A 15,218-nucleotide genomic window follows, 5' to 3' on the forward strand; every position below is an offset into this window, starting at 1 on the left:
TAGGTGTTCTTTGCCTATCTTTTAATTGCAATTAGGAGCTTGCATAGTAGCATTGATTGATTGTTGCTAGACCCATGCTGGGCTAGTAGGGATCGCCTCTATCCGTAGAGGGGATTTCTCTTTCTGCCTTCATTAGTTGCGTTTGCCATTCTAGGAACAGGATGTCTTTGTGTGATTCTAGAATTTTGGGCAGATTCGAAGCCTGTCCTTCACTAGAGTCTTGCCAAGCAAGAAAGCTGGTTAAGGTCTCGTCGGCCTGCTCTAAATCCTGCCTAGCTTCAACTGACTTATCAATTATTGATGTAGTAATTTCACAAAGAGGTTCAGCTAGCGAAATGTTATGACATAGCAGTTTTAGCTGTGTCATCAATGCCTTGTTGATTTGTAGAGCTTCTGTTCTGAATTCTGCTACTTGTGGGAGGCTCCTGAACTTTTCTATTTCTTGTGACAGTTGAGCGATTCGCTCATCCTTAGTCTTGCTCATTTGTTCATTCATTGCCTTTAATTTAGCCAATGCCTCGGAAAATTCTTTCTGTTTCTGTACTGCACTTGAATCTATCCTCTGTTTTTCTTTGAGCAACTGCTCATTCAATTGACTATTTGTCTGCCTCTGTGCTGATAATTGTTGTTCTAATTGTTCCATTTTCCGCTGTGCTTCAGATACCTGCGATTGCAATGAACCAATCATTTGATCCTTTTCTTTCAGGAGACTGCTTACTTCCGAGGCTTTATCCATGGTGGCTGCTGAATAAGCTCCAGCATACTGGGAAAGCTTCGTAAGGTCATCGGAAGGGCTAAATTCCTCCTTCCACACCACATTAGCTATCTCTGATTGTTCTGGCAAAGGGAAGGTTGATCAAGTCTCCTCCTTTTCCTCTGTCTTTTCACCACAGCCCTGTGTTTGGGGCTGTAGAAGACATCTAATGGCGGTATGTCTTCTATTTGTAAAACAATTTGATCAGATGGATCTTTGGGAATTATTTCCGTATCTTTACTACTGGGTAGGCCGCTGGTCCCTTCACCTGGAACCGTAGTTGTGGTTGTTTCTTGACTGACTGTCACTTGGGGTATGCCGAATCCTGGTGGAGTCTCAGGATTATTTATAATAGAGTCAAATTGCTGCCACTCTTGGAGGAGTTTGGGATCAATTTGGGTCTCTAAATCAATCACTTCACTGCTCTGCTTTCTTTCTTTTTCCTGTTTTTCTTCCTGCTCTTTTCCTTTTTCGGGCTCTTTTCCCTTTTCGGGCTCTTTCTCTGTTGCAGGAGGCTCATCACTACTCTTCTGTCCAGGCTCGCTTGACTTAGTTGTTGGTGTAGTAGCCAATAAGTCCAGAGGCAGAGTTTGCAACCTCTGTTCTCTGAGCCTATTGAATTCTACTAGTCCTTCATCATTAAATCTCATTCTGGCCAATGTTTTAACTTGAGACAATGATTCTGCCGAGGAGAATAAATCATCAAAATCATCTTTTTCATGGTCAAACTTAGTAAGTTTGGCCTGTTCAAGCACATTATAGGCAACCTTCCGGGGGTCGAATTGCCTACTAGGAATAGTTGCAAGGTTGAGCATATTTATTTTCCCTGCCTCCTTCTCAGCATGTTTCCAATCAAGTATGGTATAAACACCACATCTTAAAGGGAATATGGGCCATAGGTGCTTTTTAGAAGTCCTCAGGGTTTTAGATGTTCCAGCAGTTGTGATCTGGTAAGCCAACTCTCGTGCCAACAGTTTATCGGGTATATACAATGGGAGGACATGGGGTCTTGTGGCGCTACCAAACACCCATATACATGTGAATTTATCTTCCCCGAACCAATTTCCCACAGCAGTCAAGTCAACTTCTGCCTCTTCGGAAATCCTTGGGGTAGGATTATCAAAAATGGTGTAATAGATAAGCAACATAAAACCATTACAGATTTGATATAAGTGGTCCTCTGGCGTCCACCTCCACCCAAGTATTGGGTATTCAGAATTAAAACAAAGCATATCCATCACATAAGCACTATAATAGAAAGGAGGAATAATCTTGGTAGTTTTGCGTGACTTGAATCTAAAATCAAGAATTGCAGTGGCTAGTTTATCAGACAAAATATTCGCCCAATCCATGACATAACTACTAGTTGCCGCTTCCATTAAAGGAACCATTTCGATATCAAATTTTGATGAATCATGCAATCCCCATATCCTACACATCATTGCCCCAGCGTAACAGTAAGGAGATGCCAAGGAATCCACGGAGTACTTACCCGATGATTCATGTTTGTGCTTTGCAGGATTCTGTCTCCACTGTCTAATCGGGGCTGATTCTGTCTCGTTCTCGTCTGCAAATTTCTTCAGAAAATCTTTGTTGTATTTCTTCTCGGGTTCGGGCAGATGATACATTTTCCTTAAGTCGTCTGGCTGAAATGAACCGAAAACTCTTCCATCAACTGTGCAAAATGTCCTGTTAGAAACAGGAATCTCTTCAACCACCCATCTGACCACATCTGTGTAAGGAAGAATCTTCTCTCGAGCTGCTATTCTATGCAAGAATGAGTCGGCCAAATCTTTCAGAGAGGCTTCAGATTTACTAGTTGAGCCTGCAGTAGCCTGTTCTTCCATTTCCTCTGGTTCCTCGGCCTCAATTAAATTATATATACTCTGCCAGCTTGTGTTTCCAAGGCCGAGACATGTGGTGTCTGAAATTAGGCCCTTTTTGCTTGGTCCTGGATCACTGGTGGGCTGGATTGTTACTGCAGGGGCCGCTGCCGTAGCAGATCTTTTGGATTTCTTTCCCATTTGCTTAAAACTTGGTTCTTCGACGGAATTCTGCACAGGGAAGAGAAACAACGTGATACAAAGAAATAGATAGCAAAAGCCAATATGAAAGAGTTATATTGAATAATCAATAAACATAATGACATTGCCGCCGATATGATCTAAATGGAAATCTCGGCATAACTGCTTCATTAATTGGCCACTTCACTCGTCAATCATAATAAGGGAGCTTTTAAGTGTTTGTCATAACGTCCATATAATTCAAGCATGGCTTGGATTTTGGCGGCTAATCGCATTTGATGATTGGTGACGTGAAGTGGAAGATTTTAATATATAGCCCAAAATATCGTCTAATCACCAAAGGTGGTATAATGCATGGCAATCTTAAATATGCTTCGAAGTACACGCCATGAATTAATGCATCGCAATCGGGACATGGCTCGGGCCACTTTATTTTTGGTATTGCGAAATCGCCGATTGCCGATACCGATCGCCGATAGTGATACGCCTCATCGCATCGGGGATTTTGAATGTGTCATGGTTAAGGTGTTGGTTATCACAGCCGATGGCCGATACCGATAGCTTTTATCGTGTCGGGGAATGGAAGGGGGTGCCTTTTAAATGTGCGCTTTGCCTTGCTCCGATATCCGATAGCGATTTGCCTTTTCGGATCGGAGTAATCCAATGGGCCTTTATGCATGTTTTCCTTATTATTGCGATATGCGATCTTGCGATCGCTTTATCGTAATAATAAAAAGTTTTATGATTTTTTTAAAAGACCCATTTTATCATTATTTTAAAAGGTATATCATATTTTGGTTGGACCTTTTAATGAGGGTTTTTTCTAATAATGAGTTAATACCAACTTATTCACACATCTATGTTTAAAAGGGACCCATTTCATATTATGATTTTTGAGAAAAATTTTATGAAATGGGGGGTTGTTGTATAGCACAACAATTGGCGATTCACTGGGAGAAACAGTTATCTCTGGGAAAAGTTAGAATACTAAACTTTTTAAATCTGAAAATCTTATGTGACAAAAAATTCTAATATAACTAGGCAAACATAAATTCTGAATAAAATGATAACTATTTTTGCTATTCTCTTCTCATGTTACAATTAAATACATTTGATGTTTAAATTTAGCCTTTATTGGTTGATAATGATAAAAAAAAAACTTTTCTAACTTAGCTTTATAATGACTCCTTTGTCATAGGTAGAGCCTCTGCTGCCAGCAAACGTCTATAGTCTCGACAAGGATACCTTTTAACCATTTGATTGTTCATTATCCCATCCATTTCGAAGTATAATTAGAAAGAATGAATCTAGAAATATGTTTTTATATTTTTGTATCATTTTTTCTTTTTCTTTTGGAAGATAAAAAGCCATTGTCCTGGTTTGGTAGCCAGCTATTTGACAATGCCATTCACTGGTTGTAACTTAACTGAACAAGCTGGCTCGTGATGAGACCCCTTGTCTTATAATTATAAGCCATTACCCTGTTTTGATATGCAGTATTGGTAATGTCAGTTGAATTATTTCCCTATGATCATGGTAAGCAGGCTTGTAATAAGACCTCTTATCTTTATATCAAGTATATTTTAGAATTACACTCTGAGTAATTATAATCCTTGATGAATGGGATGAACAATTTTCTCCTTAAGAGAAGATGGATGACATGATAAGAGTTGAAGATGCTAAGATTGAATCAGTATTTGTTTTGTATTGATAACCTCTTTCAGGCTGCTTTAAAAACATCAAAATGATTTACAGTAGTTCTAATCTTTGAGAAGAGTTTACAAAAATAAAATGGGGTTTCAGAATCTAAATAAACCTAGTTTTGCAGAAATTTTCCTTTCGTTTAAGGCTTCCATTTTAAAAGAAAATATCACAACTGTTCCTTTAAGAAACTTTTTCAATATAGAAAAAAACAATGGAAGGCTAACTTTATTTTTCTATAGTCTAAAAATCTTAAGCTATGTACAAAAATTTAACTAAAAATTGAATATTTACAAGGGAGAAGGGGTTACCTCCTCAATTGAAGAATTTTTTCAGGATAAGGCCATTAACAGGAAGAGAGTCTCTCTTTCCTGATAGATCTTGCAGGATGAAAGTAGAAGGGCCTATCTTCTCATTGATTTGAAATGGTCCAAGCCACATTTTCTGGAACTTTGTGTGTTTTCCTTTATCTTCATGGGCTTTGTCCCACTTCAAAACTAGATCACCAACTTGTAATTGTTTTGAACTGGTTGAAGTTGTATCGAAAGATGACTTGATCATTTGCTGATGTTTAGCATGTATGTTTCTGGCTTTTTCCCTTTCTTCTTCTAGTTTCAAAATTTGATCGTGTCTTAGTTGAATAGAAGATGAGGGACTTTCTTCAATAAATTGCACTAAAGCTAAGGATGGAAGCACTAAGTTGGCTGGTATGACAGCTTCCTTTCCATACACTAGATTGAATGGTGAAGTGCCTATAGAGGCTTTTTGAGTTATTCTATCAGCCCATAGTGCAAATATCAAAGATTTATGCCAATTTTTATGATTCTGTTCGATGGTTCGCTTAATAATTCTAATAAGGTTTTTATTGGTGGATTCTGCCAAACCATTGCCATGAGGGTAGTAATTTGCAGAATATCTCAATTTAAATCCCCTTTTGATAGCAAACTCAAACATAGAATTTCCAGAAAAATAAGATGCATTATCAAAAACAAGAGCATTCAGGACACCAAACCTGGTAATAATGAATTGGTCTATGAATTCCATAATTGCCTCAGAGTTCGTTGTTTTTAAAGGAACTGCTTCAACCCACTTGGTAAAGTAATCAGTGGCAGTAAGGATATAATTATGCTGTTTGGATGAATGTGGAGTGATTTCTCCAATGATGTCCAATCCCCATTGCTCAAAAGGTTGCTCAATGTTCACTGGTTGCAAAGGGAAAGCTGGCTTTCTTTGTCTTCCACTAGATGTTTGACAACTTTGGCATTTCCCTACATATTCATGAGTATCTTTGAACAAGGTGGGCCAATAATACCCAGCATGAATGATTTTGTGAGCTGTTGTGTCAGCTCCATAGTGTCCTCCTGCTGGTCCATCATGTAGTTCCTGCAAAACTTTTTGTGCTTCAGTTTTTTCTAAGCATCTTAACAAAATTGAATCATAATTTTGTCTAAAAAATACATCATCTATAATTCTGAAGTTTTTCGCTTTCAATCTAATGGCACGTTTGTTTTTATACGAAAGATTAGAAGGAGCGTACCCATTTTTTAAATAGAAAATCATATCTGCATATTGTGATTGAGGATTTGTAGTACTTATCTGATTGATTTCTTCAGTCTCCTCTGTACTTTCAGGTTCATGAATATTAGATGCTCCTGCTAACAATCTGCAAAAACCTTGGCCTTTGACAATTTTTGCTGGCTTGATTTCCAAGTCATATTCTTGTAATGTTGTGACCCAATTTTCTCTCTTTTCTCCTAATTCCCTTTGAACTAGTAATTTTCTTACTGCTGAAAAAGGAACTATAACCTTTGTGTGAGATTTTAAGAGGAAGGGTCTGTAGTGTTTAATGGCTTTGTATACAGCGAAGGCTTGTTTTTCAACTTCCGAATAATTTAGTTCAGCACCTTGAAGATTTGAGCTGTAAAATGAAATTGGTGCTTCCAAGTTTTGATCATTAATCTGAGTCAATACTGCTGCATATGATGAAGCGGATGCGAGGGTATATAATATGAAATGACTAGAAAAATTGGGAGTGCTTAAAGCAGGGGCGTTTATTATTGATTGTTTGATGGAATCAAATGCCTCTTTTTCTGGAGATCCCCACTTGAACACTGAATTTTTCTTAATCATCATTTGTAATGGTAAAATAATCTGGGAAAAATCTGGAACGAACCTTTTAACAAAATTAATTTGACCCAAAAATGACTGCATGGATTTTTTATTATGAGGAAATGGAATTTCGGAAATCTCTTTAATTCTATCTGGGTCAATATAGATACCATCTTTTGAAACAATGAAGCCTAAAAGCTTTCCTTGATTGAGAGCGAAAAAGGACTTCTTTGGATTAAGGGAGATACCATACCTTCTACAACGTTCAAAGATTTGTTTTAAATCATGCAAATGATTGGACCTTTTCTTGGAAAATACAGTAATATCGTCTAAATAGACAACTACTGATTTATTGAGCAATCCTTTGAATGTTGTGTCCATTGCTCTCTGAAATGTAGCTCCTGCATTGATAAGTCCAAAAGGCATTTTCTGGTAAGCATAAGTTCCCCATTTAGTTCTGAAGGTAGTTTTGAGCCTGTCATCAGGATGAACCAACACTTGGTTGTATCCGGAAAAACCATCTAAAAAGGACATTAGTTCAGAACCAGCTACTGAATGTAGTGTTTGCTCCATAGTAGGTAAAGGGAAGTTATCCTTTTGGCTCGCCTTATTAAGATTTCTGAAATCTATGCAAATCCTGATGTCACCATTCTTTTTCCTTACTGGCACCATATTGGAGACCCAGTTTGAATGTCTAATGGGAAAAATTATCTTAGCCTTTAAGAGTTTATTTAATTCAGTCTTTATTTGACTCTCTAGGTTAGGATGAATTTTCCTCAATTTTTGTTGCACGGGTTTTTGTTCAGACAGCATTGGAATGGTATGTTGAATAATTGATGGATCGTATGTTTTTAAATCATCATATTTCCAAGCGAAGACAGATTTATTTTTTGTTAACAGCCTAATGAATGTTGTTCTTTCTTCTAAAGAAAGTCCTAGTCCCAAATTGATGTTTTGAGGATTTTCCTTAGTACCTAGGTTTATCAATTCAAATCTTAAAGTGGAACTCTGGAGTTTTGAATTGGTCACCTGTTTAAACCTATCTTTAATATCATAAAGATCTTCAAGCTTGACTACTGGTTTTGGTATTGAGTTTTCCTCTTGCTTTTCTTTCATTTGCAAGTCATGATCACTTTCATCAATGATTTGGTCATCATAGGACTTATCAGAAGTCAAGAAGTTTAGAATGTCTTCATCATGGTTGAATACTCTCCAATTGGTGACATTATCAGGAATTGATGGTCTAAAAATTAACTCAACTGAAAATCTATCTGGACTGTAATCTTCGGATGGAAGGAGTTTGGAGGCAACATTAGCTAGAAGGTCTGCTGCAGAATTTTGAGATCTAGGGATGGGAGAAATATTGAATGCTAAAAATTGAGAAATGAGTTCCTGTACTAAAGACTGATAGTGTTTAAGATGACCAGAAAGGCAATGAATTGCATTTCTAACCTGTTTAATGACAATCTCTGAGTCACCAAACACTTTCAAATATTGTACTTTGAGACCGATTGCTTTATAGAGTCCTTGGACCAGGGCCTCATACTCAGCTGTATTGTTTGTGCACTCAAATTCTAGTCTGCATGATAACATAGTTTTTTCTCCATCAGGGCTAACTAAAATACATCCTGCTCCTGCACCTTCACTAGATTTAGAACCGTCAAAATATAGTGACCAAAATAAAGGATTATCAACAATTTTATTTACATTTCCCTCAGCAATATTAACACATCTTGACCTATCAGTTTGTGAAAAGTTTTCAACCTGAGATGTGAAATTATTAACTGGGAAAGGAGATGGTTGGGCAGTGAAATTGCCAAAAAATGATTCAGATGAATAATTCCCCAAAATATTGTTATTGAACGCTATTGGTTGATTTTCTTGTTCAAATTCAGTGACAGTATGGGTCATGTGTTTTTCCCGATCGATTTTGATCTGATTTGGCTTGCCTTTATAAGGGAGCCACATATGGGACCAATCAGTGGAAATATAACCATGGAGTTTTTCAGACCAATCTCTGCTTAAAATTAACCCATAGAATTCAGGTATATCACCGATCAAAATATCAATTATTTGAACCACTCTAGGGTCAGCTGATAGCCTAATAGTTATTGAGTTGATTTCGCCTAAAACCTGGACCTTAGTTCTATCCAACTGTACAGTATGAATTGCAGAATTTTGGGGTTCAATGTTTAGTTTTGAAAAAACTGAAGTTGGCATTATATTATAGGAAGCCCCTGAGTCAATCAAACAGTTGTGTAGATTTCTATTATAGATCTCATAGGTTAAAAGGAAAGGATGTGTATGAGAATTTGATCTATCCCCAATTAAGACTGCATCAGTAGCTTCCACTCTACCAGAAGGTGGTTGACCTGAATCATTGGCAGCCTTGGACAATACAACATTAGGAAGAGGTGAAGAAGGAACGGCATTTAACTCTTTAAGGAGTAATTTCTGCTGATGTTTGAGTTTGCTAAGTTCAAACATGGTTATATTTGCCTTAGTCTTCTTCATATCTTCGATAATATTGTAGTCCATAGAATCTGATACTACCAATGTCTTAGATGTTGAAGGTAGATTTGAAGATGAAGGTTGATTTTGGGATGGTATCGTTGTTGCTTTCTTTACGGGAACCTTTTCTTTGGTAGTAGTGGAACCTGCATTCCTTTTCTTGGAAGTTGCCTGAAGAGGTTCAGGAGTACCTTTACTCCTAGTAGTCACAGGGAAAGCTTCTTGTTCGTTTTCTGTATCAGAGTTAGGTAAAATGAAATCCCACATTCCATGGCATTCAATAGTCTCCTCTTGTTCTGGTTCTTCAGATGGTAAGACTGTTTCATCTTCTTCGTCTTCTTCAGGATCTGAATCTGCATTAGATATAGCATTTGGTGGCTTTGGTTCAGGTTTTTTGAAATTTCTAAATGGCCTTTTTGTTGAGGTTTCAGCTACTTGTTTTTTGATTTCAACCATTTCGTTGGACATAGTCTTGAGGACTTTTTGTAAACCTTCCATATCATATGGATCCTTAGGGGTTTTCTTCTTTGAATCATCCTTGAAAGAAACTTTTTTGGATTTCCTATCTTCAAGAGCAGCTTTCTTTTCTAAAGAAATAATACGTTTCTCTACGGAGAGTGCCTCTTTCATGTTTTCAGCTAACGTTGGTTTTGCAGCCCTGTCTACGAAAATAGCTATATTTGATGGTAGGGCGGTTATATACCATTCGCTTCTGATTTGCTCACTTGGTTTAGAGGCGGTTGGAATCTTATTCAAAAGTTTGTTGAATCATGAGTTGAATTCCTTGATAGGTTCTTTAGATTCTATCCTAAGATTGGCGAGATCATTAATTAATGTTGCTAAAGATCTATCATCACCATACTTAGTAAGAAACTGTTCTTGGAAAATATTCCAGCTAGTGATGGATCCAGAGGGCAGGGAAAAATACCAAGATCCCGCTGATCCTTGTAAGGTATAAGGGAAAAGCCTAACTACAACATCTTCTTCTGTCACTCCTTTTAAATTAACTGATAACATGAAATTGTTAATATGTTCTTCAGCTTGTGTTCCCGCATCTGGATTAAATTTGGGTAACCATTTTTCAGGAGAATCAGGTAATGGATGTAATGGTGCAGGCATATTGACCGCACCAGGACTATTCCATGGATTCTGAGCCATTGAAAAACTGATAGCAGATGAAATTCCAGATGTTTGAGAAGGAGTTGATACTGAGGATTGACTAGGTTGGGATGTTGAAGCTGTTGATCCCTGTTGAACAACAATATGTAATGGAGGAGTGGATGGCTGACTTCGCACTGGAGAAAATGAAATGGAGGATGATGATGAAAAAGATTCACTCTCAGATCCTTCAGTATTATTTTTTTCCCTTTTCCTTTTGGGTAAAGGCAATTCAGTTGGCTCGATACCGAGCTTACCACTCTGAAGTCTGGTGAGAGGGTGAGGTATATTGAATTGCGAAGTTTGACTGCCTTGAGATACTTCAGATTTCTGGGGCGATATTGAAAAGCCTTGAAGTTTATGGATGAGAGACTGAACTTTAGGAGATTCAGTATCTAATCGTTCTGAAGTATGGTGGGTTTGAGCAGTGGTAGTTGACTCCTCTTCTTCTCGTTTGAACACTGGAGTTCCAGCAGGCAACCGAGAGGTACGAGGTGAGGTGGAGGGAGATTTACTCTCAGAATGGGTTATTGGTTTGGATTTGCTCGCCATTCATAGTTCATGCCCTCCTTCTAGCGCCAAAAATGTTGAAGCCTCGAAAATCGCTGCAACAACATCGGGGATAACCACCCGGTCCGGACCTTAAAGGCAGCTCCTTTTCCGTTTGGTGTGGTGGCTCCGACTGGATATAATGGGACCAGTTTCCCAATGATTGATAAATAGGTTGGATAAATGGTGGGTTTTCTGATATTTAATGATAATGGATGAATGTTTTTAATCTAAAAGTAAAATTATAAACAACTATTCTATCCCGGGAAATTTCTGCTATTAGTGTAACTTCTGATAGTCTTTATTCACGCACAGGCATATAGATGACTCTCTAGGTAAATAAAGATGTTTATTTGTATAATAATTGCTTTGCTCAACTATTTGGATTTAGCAATTCTTATACAAATAAACATCTTTATTTACCTAGAGAGTCATCTATATGCCTGTGCGTGAATAAAGACTATCAGAAGTTACACTAATAGCAGAAATTTCATGGGATAGAATAGTTGTTTATAATTTTACTTTTAGATTAAAAAAATTCATCCTTTATCATTAAATATCAGAAAACCCACCATTTATCCAACTCATTTATCAATCATTGGGAAACTGGTCCCATTATATCCAGTCGGAGCCACCACACCAAACGGAAAAGGAGCTGCCTTTAAGGTTCGGACCGAGTGGTTATCCCCAATGTTGTTGCAGCAATTTTCGAGGCTTCAACATGTCCTTAAAAGGAAAAAGATAAAAACATTGTTTTGTTGCCTTTCTTTTTCCTTTTTGGTTTTGTTTTTGGTCTTTTTATTGTTTTGAGCAATTGTGAACTTTTTTCATTAGGTTGAGTTCACTTGATTTTAAGAATATTTTGTGATTGAACTTGTTCTTCCTCTTGTTAAGTTTGGCCTCTTGATCACTTTAAGAAACACATTTTCTTGTTTTTAGAGTAGTCTTTTGAATCTTGCATAAGAAATTTAGTTTGCATTAAGATAGTTGCATTGTAAGCATTTTTAGTCCTTTTTTTTAAGATTTTGAATATGTGAGTGTTTGTTTTGAGAAAAGAAAATTAATTTTTTTCTTTCATAGTTTGTTCATAGAACCTTGTAGAAATATCTTTTCATCGAAAGAAAAAAAAGTTGCATGTGCATATAGCTAAGTTTTCTATTGATTTCTTTTGCGTCCATAACATCATAAAGTTGCACTTTCGTCTTACCCCTTACCAAAAGAAAAGCCATTATAATCAAGTGCCTAATTTAAAATGAACTAGAATTTTTTTATTTGTCATTAGTAACATCAACTAGTCTAGATCATATTAGGGCCTTGGAATAGGCGAGTGGAGAGTTAACTCTCCATGGCCACTCTAAATTCAAAATGTAGAAGTTGATTAAAAGAGTGAAATTCAGTGTCATGAAGTTGATCGGGAAATATCTTCTCTTCTCGGAGTTAAGCACGAGGGCAAGTGAAGGCAGGAAAGAGAGATACCCCCTCTCCACTTTGTTGGATCCTAATCAAAGACTATTTCGCTCAGCTGCCGATATGAACTGGTATCCATAGTTGCCTTTACTAGGGACCACATAAGTGACTGCGGGGGGGAATACACGTGGTACCTGAGGCAGACATTGCATCACTCTCATTAGTACTTTTGGAGGGTGCCCATACGAATCTTGGGTACTTGCACCGGCAAAGGATTTTGATTGGAGGCCAACGTAACTGTATCTGTTACCTTTGCTGGTAGGATTGGGCCATAATTATCCCAAACTATCTTTGGAAGGTCCTTTATATAACTTTCTTGTATTTTGGTGTCCAATCCTAATCACCCGGAGCAGAAATACCTGAAAGTAGCTTGATTTATTGTATCTTTAGGGATATTTTAATGAGTGCTCTTTGCTCCTAGATTGCCATGGATTTGTAATTTTTTGAGTCTTTACAAGTTCTCATAATAATAAAAAGTGGTTGATCGACCAATTCATCAGTCCAGGAGGCTTCATGGGCTCTCACCTATGAGTGTCGAGCCTTCTTTTAGAAGGTGTAGGAGAAATTCTTTTGGTAATTTCCAATCAGTAGCAGCGAACGCATCAAAGATTGATCCTCCACATCAGGATATAGTTTCACATGGTAGACCTAGTGCAAGTCGTGATTTGGATAGGGATACCCCTGTCCTTTCTAGGGTCCTCTTCCAATTGGAAGACGAAGTTGAAGTTTAAGAGACACCTGATTCACCTATGACTCTTTATTCACCTCTTCCTCCTAATTATCCATACGTTCTTTTATACATTGGGACCCCGACTCACAGGTTGGAAAGCCTTGGTTTTTATCGTCCTTTTCCTTCGATGGCCACTAGTTGGAGCAAGAATCCGACTATGAGTGCTACTAGTGAGCATACTCCTCTTTCAGTTCAAGGAGGAGGTATTATTTCTATATCTACTATGAATCCTAATACTGCAATATTTGGCTCTTCCATTCCATATTTGAGTGGGGGAAACCAAGATTTTTCTTCACACACTGGTTCCTTCCCCTTTGGGATGCCTTCTAGTGCAATTCCTTTGGTTCCTCTATCCACCCATCTGTTGTTTCCACAACCATGACTTATATGGCCAGTGGTTAGCCTCTTTTCAAGGTTTTCCTTTTGTGAGTGGTCACATTCCTCATTATAATCCTTCTTTAGGATCTCTTCCTTTTTCCACTCAAGGTCAAAGTTATAATCCTTTTCAAGGGTGGACTAACCCTGCTTTTAGCGGTTAGGAACCGGGAATTAGTTTTATTTTGTCAACAAGGGCTCATTCCTTACTCCTCCATAAGTTCCCTTAAAGGTTTTTCTCCCTTTGCTAATGCATGGAACTCTTATCAAGGGCTCTCCTCTCCTTTTAATACTTCGCTTGGGGGAAATATTCCTGGTTATGGTAACTTTATGACAGGAGTTGGTAAAGCTCCGAATTTCTTTGGACCACAAGGTTTTCCTTATGGTTCAGTTCCTTCTACGAGAAATCCTTGGCAACTTGGTGCCTCTACAAATCCAGGATATTCTTTTCAAACTGTTGGGAATTCGTCTCATAGTGGATGGAATTCTCAAGCTCCTTCGCACTTACCATTCCTGGCAACCCTAAATTTTCTAGATCTATCAAAATTGATGAATGATCCTATCCGATATAATCTGGCGTGGCCTCCGGTTCCTACCAAACTTCCATTGGATATTCCAAAATTTGAAGGAAAGTCTAGGGAGGATCTGGCTGACCATATAACAACATTTCATTTATGGTGTTCCTCTAACTCCCTAATTGACGATTCAATCAGGTTGAGATTGTTTCAGTGCACCTTAACTGGAAATGCTACTAAATGGTATATAGAGCTTAATGGGGGTACCTTTTCTTCATTTAGTGAGTTGGATGCTATGTTTTTAAACCATTTCTAGTTGCCTGTTTGATATGATGATGGAACTGAGCTATTGGCCAGTTTCCACCAAGATATGACACTCACATTTCTGACCATATTCAGAAATGGTGGAGAAGGGAGAGGCTCATCAAAGCCTATATTCCTAATGTAGTATACCTAGGGGGGATAATATGGGGTAAAAAGGGAGGTACCCAAGGGAATAATGTAATAATGGGATGGACCATAGTAATAAATAAGGTGGTTAACTCGTATCATGTAAGGGACCACAAGTAGTTAGCAATAATGTAGTAAGCCCATGGTCTTAGATAGATGGTATTGAGGGAACCATGGTAATGACCCATGGTATTGTATGTATGAGGCCTATATAGAGGCTAGAGACTCCCCATTGAGATATGTCAAGGATTGTTGTATGAACATGCATATGGCTTGTGGAGTGTTCTCCTTCCTTAAGGAGTGAATGTATGGTGTTGCCCTACCTTAACGGTTTGATTAGTAAAGTGAAGCATTTCTATCTATATTCATATCTTGTTATTCTTGGGTATATTTGTATTATCTTATATTTTTGGATCAGATCTATCACAGGTGGTATCAGAGCACTTTCTTGGGCAAAGTGGAGCATTTTTTTTTTATTTTTACAGGAATTTTTTGGGGCGGTGAGTTTGCAGATCAGATCTGTATGTTCTGGTGCAAAATCTACAAAATCTAATTGCAGATTTGGATTTTTTGTGCAAAAATACCCAATTTCAAAAAAAAAATCGGCCGAATCGGAGTCCGGATGAGGGAGATATTGTTGATTTAAAAATCAGTTCGTTTGCAGACATTTTTCGGGGCGGCGAGTTTGCAGAGCAGATCTGTACGTTCTGGTGCAAAATCTGCAAAATCTAATTGTAGATCTGGATTGTTTGTGAAAACAAGATAAGGAGAAACAAGTGGGGTTATTTCCTACTGGTATCTCATTATTTCAGGTTCATGGATTGATTCAGAAGGAGAAAATCATTGTGTCTATAAATCCGAGTTGCAAGTAAAAT

The sequence above is a fragment of the Pinus tabuliformis genome, chromosome 1_1 (genome assembly GCF_031772625.1).
Source record: "Pinus tabuliformis cultivar Carrire ecotype Pingquan chromosome 1_1, CPIR1, whole genome shotgun sequence".
NCBI classification, from domain to species: Eukaryota; Viridiplantae; Streptophyta; class Pinopsida; order Pinales; family Pinaceae; genus Pinus; species Pinus tabuliformis.